Source organism: Mytilus edulis, chromosome 6, assembly GCF_963676685.1.
Source record: "Mytilus edulis chromosome 6, xbMytEdul2.2, whole genome shotgun sequence".
NCBI lineage: Eukaryota > Metazoa > Mollusca > Bivalvia > Mytilida > Mytilidae > Mytilus > Mytilus edulis.
Window position 1 is genome coordinate 50,464,736 of NC_092349.1, and position 16,234 is coordinate 50,480,969.

At 32.3% G+C, this 16,234-nt stretch overlaps 1 long non-coding RNA gene across 1 annotated transcript; it reads left to right on the forward strand.

Annotated features, from left to right (window-relative positions):
- Positions 1-2,680: 2,680 nt before the first annotated feature.
- On the forward strand, positions 2,681-15,852 carry LOC139529137 (uncharacterized). Its single transcript, XR_011665764.1, has 4 exons — positions 2,681-2,789; positions 10,297-10,431; positions 13,496-13,583; positions 15,683-15,852. It is a non-coding gene; the product is annotated as an uncharacterized lncRNA (long non-coding RNA).
- Positions 15,853-16,234: the final 382 nt, after the last annotated feature.

Below are 16,234 nucleotides of genomic sequence, written 5' to 3' on the forward strand. Positions count from 1 at the left end.
TTCAGATCCAAATGTGATCACTTGCCTGTCGATAGTGATACAGTCAGATTGTCGGATTCCGACCATGACTGAAAATGACAACTAGTTTTTTAATACAAAGGTAGCTGATTAACCCCTCAATTTTTGGTTCTTTAAAAAAAGACAATATGATATAGCAGAGAGTGCTTAAATTGACACACCGATTCAATCAGTTATTTTCAAATACTATCATTAATCAGTATTGGCAAGAAAAAAGTACATATACCATAATGAAAGATAAATGTGATAAAAGAATATACATTCAAAGAAAGAGAGTTGCACCAACAGAAAATAGAAACTGCAATATTTCTTACTCTTTATTTAAGCGGATCTCAAAATGTGTATGTACTCTGTCCAGAAGTTTTACTCTATTTAACAGTATAACTCGGAAGTTTCTAAGAGTAACTCTAGCTTTAACTAGAAATCAAACTGGAATAAATGCGGAATCAAAATAAAACTCGAACTAAAAATTTACCTGTAAGTCGAACTTAATTTGGTTTGATTATATATATTTATATACATTTTTAGCGTTGGTGTAATTACGGAAATGTTAAACAATTTCAAATTTCTTCCGAAAATGGTGTCATTAAGGGCTATTCTTTAAAGTGTCGAGTCTGTGGATTTTTAAACACGGCATATCAGGTTTTATCTTCCCGGTGCGAATATACAATTTAGTGAATTTATTCTGTTTGTAGTCTAAATGGAATGTGTTACTTTCAGTCCGTTCTTCAGTCTTCCGAAGTAAAAGATTCTTTTTCTACAAGCCGTAAATTATTTCTTTAATACGGCATGAGGCAGACAATCGGTTTCCCTATACAACAAATGCAATAAAAAATGTAGATGACTTCAACTTTGACAATTACTTTATAATAAAATGTTACTGTATCTAATGTTAAACGTTTCGATAGATTGATAAGAAATGCTCCTGTGCTAGCAACGTCGTTCAATAACGTCAGTTATAGTTCCCGCCAAAAATCGATAATAGATTGTTTCCGTTTTAGCGTATTAAAAACATCGGTGACCCCCCTTTTTTATTTATGGTTTTAAAATCTCCCCTGAACCTGCAACTTATGCAGAAGTTTGAAGGAAAAAACTTTAGTAGATTTTTTTTTTTTTCAGAGAAAAATCTTCAATAAATCGAAATTAAAAACGGCGGGAAACGTTCAAAGGCCTTGAAAAATAAGGAAAATGAGAAAAGTAAATGTTTATAAGGTAAAAGTTACAATTGACTGTTTTAGTTTTACCAGTAAAACATAGTTTTTCAATAATCTTGCCTTCAATTAGCAATTTAGAGCGCTATATCTATATTTCGGTATAACGCGATTCTTTACTTTTTGATGACGTCATATCTCGAAAATAACATCGGTGACCCCAATTTTTTTTTCGCCTAAAATATTGTAATAAGTATGATCTTTCTACATGGTAAATTTCAATGATTTATTATTAGTAGTACAAATAGTGTGATTTCCCTTTAATGAACCTTTCCACATATTTGTAACTACCCCATACTGTTCTCTTTCAATTTCAGATGAATGAAGGATAGATGAAGATAAGAATATCGCTCCTTGCCATTTTATTTATATCCTTAACCTCTTATAATGTGACAGGTAAATATAGTCTGTGGAAATAAAAGCGTTAATAATAACTTATCGATCATAAAAAGACTAAAACATAAAAACATGGCTTTGAACAACATTAAAATAACAGCACATGTACAAATAAATAATAACAAAGTAGATGAATGTTTTTGAAATAGTTTTGATATTACAAAGATCACAAGAAAACATTTCAGTTGTTATTATAATTATCGGTTCAGACGTATCAGATATCAAATAATAGTTTCATATTCAGTTTATGGGACATTATCCTTACATTAAAAGACTTGCATATTTGTGTAAAACATCTTAATATATGTATCATAGTCTACAAAGATAGTCAACTAGTTTTAACTCGGTTACTCATTAATAGTTAAATTATTGTTAACTATATACATTATCTATAATATTTTTAAATTTATGTACATCGGATATAAGTCTTTGTCAGATATTGTACACATTGTTCCGAATTTAAAATCCCTTTCTTTCATATCATATATGAATGTGACTTATCTCCGGGAAGTCCTATCTCATTAACATTTACTCCGCATTTTATTTTATTCATAATTTAACCATTTCGTTGTCAGAATGACTTCTACCTTTGGTTTCTTTCGAATTTGCATGACTCTTTATTGACTACTACTCAAACCATAGCTTTAAATTTCAAATGCTACCTTTTTTAAATACATATACATTGTACGTCTTTCAGTCGTCAATGCGTCATGATCAAGTGCAATTATTAAGTTGAACATTGAACATTGAAGTATCTCTTGTTATTTAAGAAATTTTTCTCTGATAATGGAAAGATGAAGTAGGCGATGAAACATGGCATAGGATGTTGTTGTCCAAACTTCGGTTGTTTCCGTGGTACTATAAAATTTAAATAAACTACATAGGTTACTAAAATATCTAAATTCTTGTTTTTTTTGTAAATTTAGCAATATAAATTGTATATATATCTATAACTACTTATGATATAAACGCCTTTCGGCGTTAATGCCTCATGATCAAGTGAAATTATTGAGTTACATTATATGAACCTCGAACTTGTATTTCCATTAACAGAGGCAACATGTGCTGCAAATGAGTTTACGTGCGACGACGGATCTTGTATTCAATCTGTATATAGATGTGATGATAGCTTCGAGTGTCCTGACCGCTCGGACGAGTTGAACTGTACGTATTATTATAATAGTATAAAACCATTGTGTGATTGTTAAATCTAGTTATTTAAGAATATTTTAGAGTCCATAATTAGATTTATCCATCTCTATCACAGACACATATAATTGCTTTGGTACGGCTTTATTCAACTACACTTAAGCAATTAAAAATTCTGAAAATTACAAATTTGTGCTACCATAAATTAAAACAAATTTGATATGGATATCTTTCTTCTAATACATTTTATGATGTTAATTAATATATCATTGGCATTTTGATATGTAGTTTCCTCTATTACCTACTCTGACCATGGACTCGTTGTTATTTTGAAATGAATTTTACTTTGCGTATTGATATTTGTTTGTTTATTCTACATTGGCTAGAGGTATACGTTGAAGGATGACATCTCAAAAAGCATTTTAACACGTTTGAGCCAGATCCTAGTTAAGAGTCTGTGTATTAGGTTTGTTGGTCTTGTTCTGTTTTGTTTTGTTTTTAATTTTAATTCATTCATATTATTCAGAGTTTTGTGTGACAGAAATTTTACTGGACTGGTACATATTTTTTATTGATGAAAATTTATTGGTGGCCTTGGACTGTTTTCTGCTCTTTAGTCGAGTTGTTGTCTTTTTGACCTATTCCCCATTTCCATTCTCAATATTATTTATAACTGCCTTATTTCTATCAAAGTTCTTTTCTCGATAAAACCCCTTTACCATGTGCAAAATTATATATATTTTCATATAGACACTTTATATATAGGTTATTTGAATACATACATTTTCTTTAGTTTTCTATGTTGTGTCATGAGTACTATTGTTTTTCTGTTTGTCTTTTTCATTTTTAGCCATGGCGTTGTCAGTTTGTTTTAAATTTACGAGTTTGACTGTCCCTTTGGTATCTTTGGTCCCTCTTTAATCATTTTAACTTATTCCATCGTATGGGATATTTTAATTTTATATCAATGAAACATTAAATGATTACACTTTTTCAAAAAGCTAATTTTTTATACTTCGTCAAACTTTGTTGCATAGATTGTTGCTGTGACCCCTTCAGATCAAACTTAAAAACAATAGTGTGGTTTGCCAAAACCCTACACAAATGTAGAGACAGTGAATAGATTGGTAGGCATTCTCTTTTTTTTTTGTCAATTAGATATTGAGGTGTCGAATGTTTTTTAAGGCTTCATGCCTATCTGAAAAATAAAAAAAATCAGATCAGGTCAGTCAAAGATTTTGAGGAGACAAATATTTTCTGGTGTTATGATATTGTAATTATTATGTTTATTTATGTTGGCCTAATTTGTGTTGTATGGCCTGATAGTTGTTTACCAAATAATCTTATAACTGTGCAGTTTAGGAATCACTGGAACAATCACAGAATGATTGGAACTTTCTAGAATGATCCTTATAAAAGATGCGTAATTTAAACTTCTACTTATTCCAGAAACTTCCGTTGTAACTTTCCAGGATTTTCCACAATGTTCCATTATAGAGTGTTCTAGAATTTTCCATGACAACACTATATATACAGACACTAAAGTTAAACTCTCATAATTAAACTTGGACATAGACATTGATAGACATTAATATTCACAGCATTTGGATTGACACTTTTATTCTACAAACAACATCATACTGGATTGTGACATTAGTAGTGAACATAATATTCAAATTGGATTCCGAAAGATTAAGATTTCCGGATACAGATAAAGATAACAGATTGGACTCATATTTTGACAGTTAAGTTAACAGTAATATTTGTGTAATACCTTTTGTAAACTTTTGTATATCAAATATTGTTAAATTTTACTATTGATTTGTGTCTTTTGTTGGCTACAATTTAAAGGCGATTTCTGGCCGTAACAGAAATTGGGGGCTCGTCCTGGGATCTTAAAAATATTTTATTCAAAATTTGTTTAGTATTTGTATTATAACTAGCCAACAAAATTCTACAAAATGGCATTTGATGCTGGTAAATTTTTGAAAACGCCAGACCTGGAGAGTTTTGATAATTTAAAGAAAGAGGAATTAGTGTTGCTTGCTAAACAACTGAAATTAGTTTTTAAAGTATCTATGAGAAAACAAGTTATAAAAAATTTGGTAATAGACAAATTAGTTGAATCAGAAATTTTAGGTGAAGAGGCTCTTGATCTTAAGGTCGAAAACGTTGACGCCTTTAAATTAAAACAGCTTGAATTAGAACATAAACTTAAATTAAAAGAACTGGAAATGAAGGAGACAGAGAAAATAAAAGAACTTGAAATGAAGGAAAGGTTGGAAATGGATAAAAAAGAAAAAGAAGATGAATTTAAATTAAAAGAACTTGAATTAAAATTAAAAGAACTTGAAATGAGGGAAAGGCTAGAGATGGAAAAAATGAAAATTGAAATTGGCAAAGAGGAAAATAACACTAACGTCCAGTCGAAATCAGATTATTTTGATGCAGCAAAAAATATACGTTTGGTTCCGAAATTTTGTGAAAAAACAGTTGATAAATATTTTCCACAGTTTGAGAAAATTGCAAATAATTTGAAATGGCCGAAACCATATTGGACTACGATGCTGCAAAGTGTTTTTGAGGGTAAGGCCGCTGAAATTTATTCCGCACTTCCATCAGAAAAAAGTTCTGATTATGATATGGTAAAGCAGGAAGTTTTGAAAGCTTATGAACTAGTACCAGAAGCATATAGACAGAAATTTAGATCTTATAAAAAGTTTGATTCACAAACATATGTGGAATTTGCTCGGGAAAAAGAAGATCTATTTGATAAATGGCTTACGTCAAAGAAAACAGATAACAATTTTGATAACCTAAGACAATTGATGTTATTAGAAGAGTTCAAACAATGTGTTCATTTAGACTTAAAAACACATTTAGACGACAAAACTGTTGAGTCAATACATGATGCAGCTGTTATTTCAGATAATTATACTCTTTCACATAAAAGAAGTTTCAAGGGTCAAAATGTTAATACTTCCAGTGGAAATTACAAAAATCAAAGCACTGAGCATACTGATAGTAAGCCTGTTTCACAGAATAAGAGTCAGTCCAGTTATAATATGTCTAGTCCAAAATTTGATACTTTTGAGAAGAAGTCACTGACTTGTGCTTATTGTAAGAAGATTGGTCACCTGATGGCTGATTGTTTTAGACTCCAGAAGAAGAATGAACGAGATAATAAGCCGAAGACCAGTGCTTGTACGACACCTTATATTACCAGTACGTTGGAATGTCCTACGAGTCAGGCTTTTAAGTCCAGTTTTTGTGATTACATGGAGGAATATAAACCCTTTATGTCTGATGGGTTTATTTCTATTGTTGATGATACCACTCTTCAGCCTATTAAGATTTTACGGGACACGGGAGCTTCTCAGTCTTTATTGTTAGAAGGTGTGTTGCCTTTGTCCGAGAAGACTTCTGTTGGTGCCTCCGTTTTGTTACAAGGTGTAGAGTTAGGTTGTATAGATGTTCCTCTCCATCGTATTTATCTGAAGTCAGATTTGATAACTGGACCAGTTATTGTAGGTGTTCGTCCTAATCTCCCTGTAGAGGGTGTTACATTATTGCTAGGAAATGATCTAGCTAGGAACAAAGTGGTTGCTGAACCAATTGTTACCAGTGAACCAGTGGTGGATGTTAAATCACCTGAAGATGATGCTGAATTGTATCCAGCTTGTGTTGTTACTAGGGCGATGGCTAGAAAACAACAAGATGAGAATTTGCAAGAAGACCAGTTTGATTACATGGACCTTTCTGACACTTTTATAGCTGATATTGAAGATCCTGGTAACTCAGAAAAGGCTATTATAAAACCACCTAGTGTTCACAAAAATGTTATTATGCCATGGCCAGATGTGAACAGCCATTCATAAGACCGAAATAATTTACTCGAAGAACAACATAAAGACCCTGAGGTTCTTCAGCTCAGCCAGAGGGCTCAACCACAGGAGGAAGCAGACAAAGTGGCCGAATGCTATTACCATCAGGACAGTATTTTAATGAGGAAGTGGAGGCCTCCTGATGCTACCCCAGAGGAGGAATGGAGAGTGCTATACCAAGTGGTGGTGCCTAAAGTTTATAGACAAGAAATTATTGGTCTTGCCCATGACACCCCCTTGGCTGGACACTTAGGTATAAGGAAGACTTGCCTTAAGATCTTGCAGCATTTTTACTGGCCTAAACTTAGAAATGATGTTGCAGAATACTGCAAATCATGTCATATATGCCAGGTTGTTGGTAAACCTAACCAGAAAATACCACCAGCACCACTTCTGCCTATTCCAGCCTTTGACGAACCTTTCAGCAGAGTTCTAATTGACTGTGTTGGACCTTTACCAAAGACCAAGACTGGAAATGCATATTTATTGACAATCATGTGTACATCTACCCGCTTTCCTGAAGCTATTCCGCTCAGAAATATCAAGACACATACTATCGTCAAAGCTTTGATCAAATTTTTCACATTAGTAGGACTTCCTAAGTCTATACAGTCCGACCAGGGATCAAATTTCATGTCAGGTTTATTTCAGCAAGTCGTATACCAGTTAGGGATTGCTCAGTACAGATCAAGTGCTTATCATCCAGAATCTCAAGGTGCCTTAGAACGTTTTCATCAAACATTGAAGAACATGATTAGAACTTTTTGTCTTCAATTTGACAGAGACTGGGATGATGGAGTTCACTTTCTACTTTTCGCGGTTCGAGAGGCTGTTCAAGAATCCCTTGGATTTAGTCCCTTTGAGTTGGTATTTGGTCATACTGTAAGGGGACCGTTAAAATTGATTAAGGAAAAGTGGCTTACTGAACATACTGACTTGAATCTTTTAGACTATGTATCTAGATTTAAAGAAAAATTGTATACTGCTTGTCAAATTGCTCAGAAAAACTTAAAAAATGTACAGAACAAGATGAAAATATGGTATGATAAAGATGCCAGGGACAGAGTTTTTGAGCCTGGTGATAGCGTACTTGTATTTCTGCCTGTCCCTGGACATCCTTTACAGGCTAAATATTGTGGTCCTTATACGATAGAGAGTAAAATTAATGATTTGAATTATATTGTAAAAACTCCAGGTCGGCGCAAACAAAATAGAGTGTGTCATATTAATATGTTAAAACCATATTTTGAGCGTACTAATGTTCTATGTGATAGTAAACCAGTTGCCACTTTAGGCATGGTTAAATTTGAGAACAATCATGACAAACCAGATGTAATTGAACCACCTTTTAGTTCTAAAACTTTGGAAGAGACAGTTAGATTGAAAAATTCAGAAATTTTGTCAAATTTAGACTCAAAACTTGCACATCTGTCTTTTGATCGTAGAGAAGAAATAAAAACTTTGGTATTTTCTTTTAAAAATCTTTTTCCAGATGTGCCAAACAAAACCACTGCTGTTTGTCATGATGTTGATGTAGGAGATGCTTCTCCAATTAAGCAACACCCTTACCGGCTCAATCCACTCAAACTTGAAGCTATGAGAAAAGAAATTAAATATATGCTTGACAATGATATTATTGAGCCGAGTAACAGTGAATGGAGCTCTCCTTGTCTCCTTGTGCCAAAACCAGATAAAACCTTTCGTTTCGTGACTGATTTCAGAAAAGTAAATTCAGTCTCAAAATCTGATTCCTATCCGATTCCAAGGATAGACGATTGTATTGACAACATTGGTCAAGCAAAATTTGTGAGCAAATTTGATTTGTTGAAAGGTTATTGGCAAGTTCCATTGACACAGAGAGCTCGTGAAATATCAGCTTTTGTTACACCAGATGGTTTATTTCAATATACTGTAATGCCGTTTGGCATGAAAAGTGCACCAGCTACATTTCAAAGAATGATCAATAATGTTATAAAAGATTTAAACTGTTGTTATGCTTATATTGATGATCTAATTGTATGTAGTGATAGCTGGGAACAGCATTTAACACATTTATATGATACTTTTGATAGATTGTCATATTCAAATTTGACTGTTAATCTTGGTAAAAGTGAATTTTGTCAGGCCACTGTTAATTATTTAGGGCATACAGTTGGCCAAGGTCAAGTAAAACCTATTATGGCTAAAGTGGAAGCTATTTCCAAATTTCCACCTCCTACAAATAGAAAACAACTTATGAGATATTTAGGCATGATAGGATTTTACAGGAAATTCTGTTCAAATTTTGCTACTGTTGTTCAACCATTGACTCATCTTTTACGAAAAGATTCTAAATTTATCTGGAGTGAAAATTGTCAAAAAGCTTTTGAAAATAGCAAATCACTTTTAATTAATAGTCCAGTTCTGATTACTCCAGACTTTGAAAAACAATTTAAACTTGCCGTTGATGCAAGCGATGTAGGAATAGGAGCTGTTTTATATCAAGAGACAGATGATAATGTTGAAAAACCTATATCATATTTTTCTAAGAAATTAGATAAACATCAGAAAAATTATTCAACTATTGAAAAAGAGTGTTTTGCAATGTTGTCAGCACTTCAACATTTTGATGTATATTTGAATCCCACTGTATATCCTATTCTTGTTTATACTGATCATAATCCTCTCACCTTCATGCATAAAATGAGAAACAAGAATCAGAGGTTGACTAGGTGGAGTTTATTGTTACAGGAATATGATGTAATTGTAAAACATATTAAGGGTAAAGATAATGTAATAGCTGATGCTTTATCTAGAGCTTATTAAATCACTTTGTATATATTATGTATTTTTGTTCATAGTATTCATGATAAGTTTTTGTTACACTAAAACTTCTTTTAAGGGGGGAGGTGTTATGATATTGTAATTATTATGTTTATTTATGTTGGCCTAATTTGTGTTGTATGGCCTGATAGTTGTTTACCAAATAATCTTATAACTGTGCAGTTTAGGAATCACTGGAACAATCACAGAATGATTGGAACTTTCTAGAATGATCCTTATAAAAGATGCGTAATTTAAACTTCTACGTTATTCCAGAAACTTCCGTTGTAACTTTCCAGGATTTTCCACAATGTTCCATTATAGAGTGTTCTAGAATTTTCCATGACAACACTATATATACAGACACTAAAGTTAAACTCTCATAATTAAACTTGGACATAGACATTGATAGACATTAATATTCACAGCATTTGGATTGACACTTTTATTCTACAAACAACATCATACTGGATTGTGACATTAGTAGTGAACATAATATTCAAATTGGATTCCGAAAGATTAAGATTTCCGGATACAGATAAAGATAACAGATTGGACTCATATTTTGACAGTTAAGTTAACAGTAATATTTGTGTAATACCTTTTGTAAACTTTTGTATATCAAATATTGTTAAATTTTACTATTGATTTGTGTCTTTTGTTGGCTACAATTTAAAGGCGATTTCTGGCCGTAACAGAAAGTAGGTAAAGTTAGGGCAAACAAACATATTCTGTTTGATCATCTTTTTGTACTTAATATATTTAAGAAGATGTGGTAAAGTTTAATCATTGTTGTTATCAGGTAACGAATAGTTGACACCTTATTTATTTCTTAGGTGATGTAACACCACCATGTGTGGAGGGATTACAAAGATGCAGTTCAGGGGAATGTGTTGCTGATCTAAACGACTGCCCTTCGGAAACATCAGCAATACAGACATCCACGGCAGCATCACCAGAACAACCAACAGGTAACGTTTTGTCAATTTTTGGCACATCTGCTTTATATGACACTTATTATAAGCCTTCAGGCAAATGTTGACCTTAGATGAATAAGTCAATTATTTTATTTTTTTTGGGGGGTCTTTTTTTGGCGTGAGGAGGTTCTTTCGATGACATGGGCGTTCAACTGTTCTGATAAATTCTTGGCATTCCAGTATTTGACATTGAGCGTTTCTGATCAAAGTGAATCAAGAAAAACGCTTCAAATAATTACAACTTTGTATATATTGATTTCATTAATAATTTTATATAAAGTATATTAAAGGGGCACTAGCTACAAGATGTATAAAAAATATAAAATATGATTTCCATTGTTCATCATTAATGAAAGTGAAATACTGAAATACTAATTCGTTATAAGCAGCTAGTACGGTTCAATGTTGCCAAATTGGCTAAGAAACATTGATAATGAATTAATCACTTGCAAGAGAATAATTCTACCTAATTAAATATTTATGAATGTGAACTTAAATTCAATCATGAATTGTGCGTGCCAAGTTACTTAAAGGAATAGAATGTCAACATTGAAAGTGAAACAAAGGTAATTGACTGATTCTATCCATACATATCATTCTTATACAGGTAAAAATGATGATAAACATATAATTTCAATCGATAATATGAAATTCCAATATGACGTGCTTCTTTCGCTCTGTGAACAAACGCATACTCCAAATCCAATAAAATTTGTTTGCACATGCGTATATTGACTTCTCCACAATAATGAATTCAAGTTATCAATAAAATTAACTGTACCAATTTTCTTGCACCAGATGCGCATTTCGACAATACATGTCTCTTCAGGGATGCTCGTGGCCAAAATATTTGAAATCCAAAGCTTATATAAAAGATGAAGAGCTATAATCCAAAAGGTCCAAAAAGTATACCCAAATCCGTGAAAGGAATCAGAGCTCTGCATGAGGGAGATACATTCTTTAATTTATTATAATTTCTAATATTATCAAATTATCATGCACTTAATATATTTCCTTAACTTCGAAATACTTTGAAACTCTTAAATTGTGTACATGATGTTACTAATTCATTTACTATGACTATAATTCGTTGCATTCCGAAATTGACATATTTGACCTAGATACGACAACCGTTCATGCTGGCTGTTTAAACTCCTCCCCGTCTGAAAAATCCCAGTGCCAGCCGTTTGCTTCTTTACAAATAAAAAAGGGGTTCATTGAAGAGGCTACACAAACGCTTTTACACTTATACTTATCGGACATAGAAAATAGCTTAATTGTCCTATTTAGAATCGAAATAAGTGATGCAAGCTATACTTTATTGTAGTTTTAACATGGGTTTGCATTATATTCGTGTTATTTGAGTCTTCACTATCGCTCGGACAAAAATGATAACGAATATATAATGCCTACCCATGTTAAAATTACAATAAAAATATAGCTTGCATCAATTATTTTTTAATTATTCATACCTTGAAAAATCCAGTTGCACGCGTTCTCAAATCTATTTATATTCATATTTATGTTTATATCGCTTATCATATGAACATCGGAGGTCAACTCGATAGGTAATTAGATGATGTCTTGACTAAAATACACACGAAACGAACCTACATATGATCATGACAATGCCGTGTAAATTGATTATTTTAGACTTTTTTTCTATAAATGTTTTACATTATTATAAATCAAATATGAGAATTTGAGTCAAATTGGTGAACATGAATTTGACAGCTAGTGTCCTTTTAAAGCAAACTTTCAATTGGAAATTACCCACATTCAATTTACATCTAAAGTTTATAAATAGGTACAGTTTACTGCTGGTGGAGATTTATTTCCCCGAGGGTATTACCAGCCCAGTAGTCAGCACTTCTGTAGTTATCATTGATATTGTCAGAATTATAAATTGACTGTTAACAAAACTTAGAGTTTCTAAAAAAACTAAGGCTTTTCTACCCCAGGAAGAGATTACCTAAGCTGTATTTGGAAAAACTTTTAGGAATTTTTTGTCTTCAATCTTCTTCAACTTCATACATTATTTGGCCTTTTAAACATTCCAGCGTCACTGATGAATCTTTTTGTAGACGAAACGCGCGTGAGGCGTAAATATAAAATTTAAATCCTGGTATCTATGATGAGTTTATCTAAGAAATTGTAGATATAAACCTCATATAGATGAATTTTTACCTTTAACATCAATTTAAATGATTTAAATTCACAGCATTATAGCTCAGAATTGGCATTAAGGATCTGACAATAGTATGATTTATTTAAAACAGAGAAACAAATTACAAATGTTTAATGATTGTCTGATAAAGCTGTTTTCAAATGTTTAGAACTTGTCTAAAACGTCTTTTAATAGAAAATAAAAAACCAAACATTTCACGAGTGTTGACAATAAAAGTATCATTTTGTTTTTGGTTTTATAAAAAACGTAAATTATATTCTTCACTAGGTCGAGTGGGTGTGGAGAAGTAAGTTCTCCTGCAATGCTGCTGGAGCCTGTAGTTTATTATATCACGATTGTTAAAAACTTTGGATCTTACAATAATACATCAACCTTATACACGGTGTGGCCCGGGGGACGTCAAACCATAATTTAAGAAGGTGGTAAGCAAATCCTGATCCACATGTGTCACCCGTCGTGTTGCTTATAAGATAAATTATCCGGTAAATAGTCTATTTTGGTAGGTCACATTTATGAAAGGGAGGGGGATTGTATTTACGACGTAAGGAAAATATCGATATCATTTATGAAACGGGTATTCCATAACGGTCCACCAACTCGTGATGGCGTCCTTAAAATTTAAGAAGAGATGATTTCAACTTCACTGTTTGATAATCTATTTGACAAACCGACATACTTGTAACTAGTTTAAACAAAAAATAACCATGATTGCGCTATTTATGACACACACTAATCATACGACAACTACTGTACATCAGATTCCTGATACACATTTTGTGTTTACTTGAATAACAAGTTTCACTGATCTTGTTCTGGGGTTTGCACTTATTAATGTTCATGTATTAAATCTTTTTCAATTATTTTTTTCAGATGACTCTTTTCCGCCTTGGATAATAGGCGTAATTGGTGTTTGTATACTGTTGGTTATTGTAGTGGTCATAGTAATACTATATATAAGGTATGAGTACCCACGAAATATATTTTGGAAAAGCTTATTTGAAAAGTACTATTCCATTTATGTTTATGAGCTTCTAGATATTATTTTACATGTTCCCATTAAAACAAAAGTTGTAATTTAAATATTGCCAACTCTCTATTGTATACCAGTAATGAGGAGAAAAGGTAAACTTTCACATATGATAAGGGATTCAAACTTTTGTTTAACATACGTTTCTTATGAATACATTATATTGCTTGATGTCAAAATCTAATGCCACTCAAAAATAATTGTATGACTTATTTGTAATAAGAATAAAAATCAGAAAGTGTCAGTTGAATAAAACAGGCAAATACAAAGTATAATGAAGCAGGGAATAGCTATTCGTTAGTAACCTACATAAGGACACTTTAGGAATGTACTCCGTTCGTCCGACAAGTCTGTTTTCCACAATTTTCCTCCAAGATATTGACTTATCATGACAAGTTACAGGTCAAGTCCGAAATTGGTTCCAGTCTGACGATTTGTTGCAGTGTTATGGTCCTTTAACTTAGAGAATTCACTCAAATTATCCGTTTTACGCACGTTTTGTCATCCTTGATACATAGAGATTAATACATGGCCTTTTCCATATCGGACCGGGTATCATCCCGAGACACCGATATCAATCCGAGACGTAGTCGAGTCGCTGATATCGGTCGAAATACTGGATGTAACTTGCACGAGAGGCACTATTATTGGTTTTGAGTACGAGATGCACCTAATATGGGTCATCAGCCCGGGTGGGAAATTATGGCTTGTGTACTTCCGCTCATTACACAAATGCAAAAGCTATCATATCAATGCTAAGTATATGATAAATAGTTTTAATGTTACTAGTTAGAGATCAAGTTCGAATGTTGTTCCGGTCTAATGATTTTGTGTAGACAATAATCAACTTTCCATATTTTTTTCGTCATGTTTGAAGATAATTGGTATATTGCTAACATCATTACCTTTATCATGTTCATCAAATGGTACCTTTGATAACTATTTGTAATGCCAGGATGGTATCCAAGTTGAACCCACCTCTCACAATGATGCTCTGGTGAATGTGATATTTGAATTTGGAGTCTCGACTGTCATAATGCTATACTTAGTATTTATTTGATTATTTGTTCAGCATCTTTGAAATAGTATTCGAGTGAAGATTTAAATATGGGTACTTCATGGATTCGCATAGCATCTTTAAGAATTATTGCTGATTTGTGAATTGTTTTGTCAGCGGTATTGACTTTAAAATAATATTTTGAAATAAAACAAATATTGCCATAACACAATTTAGAATATAACTGCATAGTACATAAACAAATTTTAAACACTCAGTGTGCACATCGATATTTTATTACTTTGCGATAACAACGTAGGAACTTCTGTTTGAATTACAAGTTATTCGGGCTGCCTGTTTACAGATAATACTAGGAACAAGATTAATGTGCTGTCCAGATTTTGATATGCTAACATATATGCACTGTGCGCATCTAGTGCAGTAAAGTCGGTACCTTTAGTATTGTTTATAGCATTAGAAAACGTTCAAATATCTTGCTCTTAATTGGCAACTGAAACTTGATTTAGTATTACGATCAAAATTTTCGGGTGATGTTTTGTGAAATGCTCTTTTCCTGTTCGTCTTTTTTTCTGTTTTGTGTACGGGGATGCCTTTGTATACTCAATGAAGCTTTTTAATCATGACATTTTTCAAATATCTACCAGACATCAAAATAGAATTTAAACGCACTGCATGTACTTACAAAAGAAAAACTCGATTTCGTCTCAATAACTTAAGCACCGAAAAACTATATAATATTTACAGACACAATTGAACAAATGCGGATTAAATTATTGAGTAAGAATAGTAATATAAAAATATCTGACGTTATTTTATGTAAGTGTCCTGTATACTTTTTCAATAGACAAAATTTAAGCATGTATTTTCATGTCATTGCAGATTGAATTTGTTATTACTTAGGTTATTTAACTTCTTTTCATAACATTCCAACTTAATTTTATTACCGTTTAATAAGGTTATTTTACCTTTAGACTTCACTGTTACATCTTATTTATTTGTTTATTTATTTCAGGAGGCCGAGACAAGTTGCTCCTTCGACTGCCAGCACTACTTGAAAAGACTAAAACATTATTATTTCTGATATGTGATATTTTTATAGCCGTCTTGACTTAGTTTTTAAAGATTTTATGTTTTATACTGCAGTTATTTATTTATTTTTATTACAAAATGTGATTGACCCTTTTTTTGTCTTTGTTTATGTTAATCTGACTGTCTGTGTCAAGCAGCTAAGTCCAATATATTTGCACAATTTATCTTTTTATGGTAAATGCATAAAAATTTGCACAGCGTGAGTTATGATGCTTATGATTATTGACATATCTTAAATGTATTTCCTGAAATTTGTGATATTTGCTGAATTAGTCGTCGTCATGTCATCAAAAGTTTGATGTTGTACTCCAAGTACCTTGTGTTGGTCATCTATAATTTGGTGGTCATATTGGAAATTTTGTTGTGGATCCATATCGGTATTTTGTTTCTACCCGTTCAATCTTGCATCACTCTGCCGAGTTTCATGATTTTACCATATAGTGTTCGACTCGTCCTGTATCCGCTGAACCGTCCG